The 6965-nt window shown below is 45.2% G+C and overlaps 1 pseudogene across 1 annotated transcript; it reads left to right on the top strand.

The window, feature by feature from the left end:
- The first annotated feature begins 2899 nt into the window (after window positions 1–2899).
- LOC144097532 (very long chain fatty acid elongase 7 pseudogene) lies at window positions 2900–5908 on the top strand (annotated as a pseudogene). Its single transcript, XR_013307046.1, has one exon. The product of XR_013307046.1 is annotated as a very long chain fatty acid elongase 7 pseudogene (transcript).
- The last annotated feature ends 1057 nt before the right edge of the window (window positions 5909–6965 follow it).

Raw genomic sequence — 6965 nt, 5'->3', positions numbered from 1 at the left:
TTTCAGAGAGGGAGATCCAGATTTTTTCATTGCTTTAAATAAGCGCTTCTTTTTATTCTTAATTGTGCGAAGTGACCTATGATACCATGGCTTAGAAATGTTGACCCGAAATGAAGTTTGTGGTACGTGAGCAACCATTAATGACAGCAACTTTTCTTTAAATAAGGTCCAGTTTTCATTGACGGTACACACGTACGAATGAGCTCATGCATAACTAAGCATTACGTCATGACACCCTATCAGTTTGAGTTTACAAAAAAACGTTCGTCAGAAAACGCTTTGCTAGTGGAAGGAAAAATTATTCTTGAGGCTTTTGAGCATGAGATATATACAGTTGGAATTTTCGTCAAAGACTCAAAGGCATTCGATATAATAAATCACGTCACACTATTTAAAAATTGAACATTATGGTTTCAGTGGTCGTTGTTTGTGTCATTGTCCTACCTTCAATACATCCAGCAAAGGGTGCACGTAAACAACTCTCTCCAGCTTTATACCATTACTACACGGCGTTCAGCAGGGAAGCGTTCTTGGGCCGCTGCTTTTCAGCTTATATAATAATGACCTCGTTAACATAGATGCAAAATGCTTCATCGCTATTTATGCAGAATACAGTCAGTCGCGAGTATGCGCCCGTCCGTGTCTTTTTCAGCGCATTTCCCTTGCTTAAGGATGTGCGACGGACTCGCTCAGGAACATGCACTCTTAAATGCATTGTGCATTCCGCAGTGAAAGCTGTCATATTATCGTTCATTGTTTAAACATTAGGGTCGTCTTCCTCAGCTAAAGACGAATATCTGTTCTGCAGCGAGATCCTGAATTCCTCTACTTTCCCCCTTACAGCTAACTCTTCGATGAGCTTCCGCTTCACTAGTTTGTTTCCGTTTCTTCTTCAACTCTAGGCTATTATCGATGCCTCAGCATCCTGTGATCGCTACAACGCAGCTTTCCAACGACGTCCAGATCCTGCAGGATGTGAGGGTGAGTGCGCAGTGTGAAGCCTATTTCATTTTTAGTCTCAGCACTGGGGCTCTTCCACGGCCAATTCTTGTTCTCTCTTTTGCGAAAGAAGGTATTAATGATCTGTAATTTTTTTCTCTCTGCGAACTCTACTAATAACTCACCCCTGCTATTTATAGAGCCCATGCCATAGTCGCGCACTGCCTCGTCTCCAACCTGCTTCTTGCGTACCTTGGCACTGAAGTCATCCATCGGTACAGTCACGGTACTGTGTTTTGACTTTGCTTATTGCCGATTGTACGTCTTCATAGAAGCTTTCGACCATGTGGTTTTCAATGATTGATGTAGGTGCGGAGGCCTGTACAACCTTCAGTTTGCACACGATAATAAGCTTAATTACCATAACCGCCAAGCTCTCGCTAATAGCACGGAATTTATCTATGTTGCAAGCTACATCGTGAGCTATGTCCTGCTAGCTAGCCCGGCAGATATTCCGTAGCGGCTGTCTCTCTTCTGCGGAACGAAAAAGACAGCGAAAGATGCGCTTCTTCGCCACATTTTGAGTGGCCAATTGACAACCTTGGCTTTAGCATGAACGTGCCGGTGGTTTTAGGTTTTATTTTACTATGCAGAGACGAAGTGCTGCTCAGAAATCTCGCAGAAAGCTACGTCGGCGCTGTCGAGGCAGGGGAAAGCTATTACAGGTCACCTTCAGCCTTAGCTGTCTCGACACGAAATAACATCGAAAAAACTGAAATGTTTACGCTTGTTGCGCAGTTCGCTCATTTCAGCGTCGGCTAGCGCAAAGACTCTATGTTTTGTTAACCTCTCTGTCGCTCTTTATCATCGTGGCCATGATCATCATCATCCCCAGTGCAATGCAAAGACCTCTCTCATATATATGCAGTTAGGCCTGTTCTGAGCTAGCTGTGGGCTGCTTATCTGCAAACTTCATCTCATCAGTGCACATAACTTTCTGCCGCTCCCTGCTACACTTGACTGCTCTTGGAATCCAGTCTGTTACCCTTAAGGGCCATCGGTTATCTTGCCTTCGCCTTACAAGCCCTAGCCATTGCAATTTCTTGATTTCGACTTGGATGTCATTAACCCGCTTTTATTCCCTGCCTTCTTATCCCTTACTTACTCCTTTCTTCGCGAGAGTGCGACGATGTCACACTGCAAGACAGCGACCGCATCTTTGCGCATAACTATTTACAATTCCCACATACACGCGCCCAGAGCCTCCGTGGGTAGCTTCGAAGTGCTTGGTGGCGTCTCAAGGCCGCGCGTCGCACCCGAAGGCGACTGAGCGATGCGGTGTTCACGTGACCAGCATGAAGGGACGCACATGTCGACTTCGGAGACAGAACACCGGCTGTAATAAGCATAATACCTAGCCTATTCAGGACGCCCATAGGGAATGAAATGCAGTCTGGGAGATTCATTTCCTGTTGAAAACATGTAGGCCTCAATTACTAAGCTACGACCCAACTGAAAGGAACAACCCTTGAGGCTTGACGACGGCTTTGCTCAAGAATGCTTCATGCCATGAATCACGCTTAATGGCCAGTACTCTATTGTATCTACGCTGCATAGCTTTTGTTTTTCTCTGTCCGGTAAAAAAAAAGCTGACGAGAAGGAATAAGGCACACCGGGATTTGGTCATGCCCTTTGCACTCAAAGAGAGTACCAATTTTTCCTCAACGCAGCCGTAAACAAGGTCGAGGCAAAAGACGTCGGTCCGACTCAGGGCCATTCACTAACAATGCGCCTTGCTATTGCCAAGCGCCATCGCTAATTTCCCCCTCTGTCACCATGTGCCCTCGACTGAACAGGGCAGGGCTATTGTACTCAGCGTGTGGGCGACACGACAAACATCTCGAGGGGACTGCGTGACGCACTTCCTTCAATCAAAAAAGCGGGAAAGACGTGGGTTTCGGTAGCCTGGAGACGTGCCACTTTCACAGTCCCACTCCAGCCACTATGATCGCGACGAATGTGACGACTCCGCTCGGCACTCTGCACGCCCGCTACGTACTGCTGGCGGACCCGCGAACAAGCAGCTGGTTCTTCATGGGCAGCCCCATACCTGTGATGAGCATCATTGGCTTCTACCTACTCTTCGCCACGAGGCTCGGACCCTGGCTGATGCGGGGACGCGAGCCATACGACATTCGCAAGATTGTGCTTGCCTACAACGCGGCTATGGTGGCTCTCAGCTTCTACTTCATCTACATAACGCTGAAGTACACTGGCATGAGAAATGGCCAGAGTCTTCTTTGCTGGCCGACTGATCCTCGACCCACGGTGATGAACATGTTTTTCCTGGACAAAGCTTGGTACTACATGCTCATGAAGGCCGGCGAGATGCTCGACACGCTGTTCTTCGTGCTGCGCAAGAAGACGACGCACCTGAGCTTCCTGCACCTGCTGCACCACTCGCTGGCCCTCTGGTCGGTGTGGCTGGTCCTCACGCTTGGCATAACGGGCCACGTGTTTTCTTTCCCGCTGCTCAACTCGGCCGTGCACGTGGTCATGTACGCGTACTACGCGCTCGCCGCGCTGGGACCCGCGATGCGGCCGCGCCTCTGGTGGAAGAAGTACGTCACCCTCTTCCAGATCTCCCAGTTCGCCGCGCTGTCGCTGCACGCGCTCATACCGGTGCTCGTGGACTGCGGCGTATCCAGGATCCTGGCGTTCGTCGGCGCCCTGGAAGGACTGCTTTTCGCGTGCCTGTTCACGGACTTCTACTACACGGCGTACGTCCGGCCGCGAACGAAAAGCTGCTAACGGCTTCAAGAAGATTCGTGCTGTGTTGTATTACATGACGTGCCACACGATATCATTACTCTCTTTTGCTGCCGTCCGCTGTTGTGCAGAAGGAAGGTGCTCAGCATATTGCCGTGGTCTCTCGTTTTCATCAACGTCACGGCGACTTAATTTGAGTTGTTTTTTTTGGATATGTAATTACGTGAAACAGTGTGAGAATGCTTTGCGATGAAAGTTTCATGCTTTCGAGCCCAATAGGATGTGGACGAGCGAAACATTTTGACGTCCGAAAGGAAAGTAATTTCTAAACAAACACTGAACTAAGATATAATTAAGACTAAGAAGAGAAAAACAACACACACACAGTGCACAGGAGTTAGGATTACTTGTTCAAGTTAATGTTCTTGTTTTGACAAACACTTTTTACATAGTTGCGGCCGCAGCCACTTGCAACAATCACGCATAAAGATAATTAACAATAATATGGTATAAACAATATCGAGGAAGTGTATTAGAGCCTAAAATTTCAGTCACAGCGCTGATTTTTTTTTTTGCTTCGTAGAGATATATTTTGTTTTTATGTACACAATAACATGTACAGATTTGTAATCACGACAGAATTTTTTGAGAGAATTTTTCATTTATGTCCTGTTTATTTTTGTCGTTGTCAAAAATTTGTTCAAACAATTTTGAAACGAGAATATTACGCCTGGCATCCATTATTTATATAAAAAATTATTATTCTCCAGATGATATTTGTACTCTTATCTGGCTATGCTAATAAAATCGGTGATAAAAATTCAAAATGTGTTCACGACAAGGCTTTCGGGATTTTTCTGAAAAAAACAACAACAAAACATTAGAGTGCAGTAAAAAATAATGCCATTTTCGAATATTATCCGGCCAGAAAGTCACACAAGCGAAAGTATTTGTCAATAGGCTGATGAACTAAAACCAAATGCTCAACTTATGTACTGTAAACAGAGGCAGTGGGTATCCCTGTTTATGCCACTTGGCAGAAGAGCCATGCCCGCGTAAAAGCTTGTTCATTTCAAATTTCGGCTTAATGCGCCTAATTGCGCATGCAATCTGGTAGCGGTGGGCACAAAACTTTTCCTGGTGTGACCCTATATTTAATTTTGACGTGCCGTACGCCGAAGAAGCGGAGTAAAAGGTGAAGATAACTATTTCGGTTTCAATTTCCGTTAGCGTGGTCTTAGAAAGTGCTTCAACACAGTGGGGAGGATCATTACAGTCGGCCTAACTGCTTTGAGGGCATAATTTCGCGAATTAGGTGGAAATTTAAAAACCAATCTCACGTAAACGAACATGCAACGCGAATCCTGCTAAGCAGAATACTCTAGACCGTCCCTATTTTCAGAACACGCTAATTGGAAGCCAAGTGGTGGAAACTATAGCAGGAGGCGGCAGAAAGTCAAGAAGGCGGATGAGATGAGGGAATTTTGTGGGGATAAGTAGGCCACGCCTGGAGCAGTGCAGGGTAATTAATGGGACGGATATAAGAGAGTCTTCTGTCCTGTGTACGTTCTTAGGCTGATGATGTTGACGAATTCGGAGGCTAAATGTGACATATATCTTCTCACTTTGTGTTCACCTTGTTGCCTAACCTACGTGCAAGCACGACTTTTCTGCACTGATCGTTCATCGTTTGCTTTTTAAAAAATTCTGCAAGCCCAGTTTTGTACACCGTTGAGAAGCACGTGCGCCGTCTTCTTTATGCTCTGGGTGAAATGTTTAGTGACAATGTTATTATGTGAATAGCGACCACTGCCGTTTCCTTGTAATAGCGCGCTTGCTTATAGCTCAAAAAGCAGATATTTGGTTTGACTTCTTTATGCTCCAAGGGAAAATAAATGTAGGCGTCTCTTCTAGTAGTGCAGGTGTTGCCCGAATGACATTAGCGATTTCAACTCAACGAGTTGGCAGCAATATACGATCAGAGTAAGCTTTCTTGGTGTTCTTATTTATATCAGCTGAAGCTTCGGCAGTGTACTGCTTTTTTTTTTTAATGAGGTGTTCTAGGAAAGGTGCTGAGTTCCTGTGCGCGGTCGCATTCCGCAAGAAGCTCTTCATGAGAAGGTCACTGCCGCGCTCGAGACCTCTGCATTAGGTGCGTTACTGTAATTTAAAAAAAAATCAAATGACACACTATTAATTTCAATAAAGAAAACCGAAGAATGCCCGCTACAGTTTTTTATGCATATGGAAAAACTTCATTCGAAAATATTGGCAATGTTGATTGCCTTTTTTTATTCATCACACACTTAATGAATCAAAATTATACTTGCACTTTCTGTATTACGCCGTCGTGCTCCCACTTGCAAACAAGATGTATGCTGCTTCGCTTGCGCACCCCACAGAAGTGATCTGATGTGTTCCAGCTGAGCCAACAAGGGATTTGAAAAAAACTGCCCAGCTTTTTGATTTTAAGCCATCTGCAATAAAACTTTGGAAAAAGAGAGGAGAGAGCCGTAGTTGTGGGTCGTGTTTGCTGCTTAGTTTCTAGAATTGCTCGGATTATCATTATGGGCAGGGCTGGCGCCTTTTAACAGTCAGTTGTGCACTCCACGATTCTTTCGTGGCGAAAAACTGGGGCGTCGTTTCAATTTTTAAAGCTGGACTCCGACAAAAGCGATTATGAGTGGCGATTAAATGCCTCTATCGTTCATATCCTAATCAAAAGCTATCTCTCGTTTAGAATAGTGCACTATTTTTGTGCTGTAAGGGAAGCGCACAAAAGTGCGGAAATTATTGTGAGAAAACATTGAACACCGTTTCGTTTCGCATGAGTTGAATATGACGTGCAGTTGGATAAACTTAGCGGATCTCGCATTCACCAAGTAACTTTGTTCAGTGCCAATCACCACTGTACAATTAAGCTCAGATTACACGTGAAAACTGGATCTACTGCCAGCTCTCCAATGGGTCAGTATTGAGCGATGGAACGAGTAAATAATATGGGTGTAGGAAAGCTGGCCTACCTGCAGCCAAATGAGCATTGCAAGTATGACTGCTGTATTTTACAACCATTTTCAGTTTGGCATGGAACATCAATAAGTTTTGCCGCAGTTGTTTCCTGAATAATTCAAAATAATTAGCCTGCAACGCATTCACTTATGACCTTGAAATTAATGGGTATGGTGCACAAGTTTTCTTTGGTTGAGGCCAATAGGGCGCCAGTTACTACGAGCATGATGCCCAGCCTGCAACCGCGC

The sequence above is a fragment of the Amblyomma americanum genome, chromosome 7 (assembly GCF_052857255.1).
Source record: "Amblyomma americanum isolate KBUSLIRL-KWMA chromosome 7, ASM5285725v1, whole genome shotgun sequence".
In the NCBI taxonomy this organism is placed as follows: Eukaryota; Metazoa; Arthropoda; class Arachnida; order Ixodida; family Ixodidae; genus Amblyomma; species Amblyomma americanum.
Note: the sequence above shows the minus strand (reverse complement) of the source record. Positions and strands in the feature narration are given on the sequence as shown.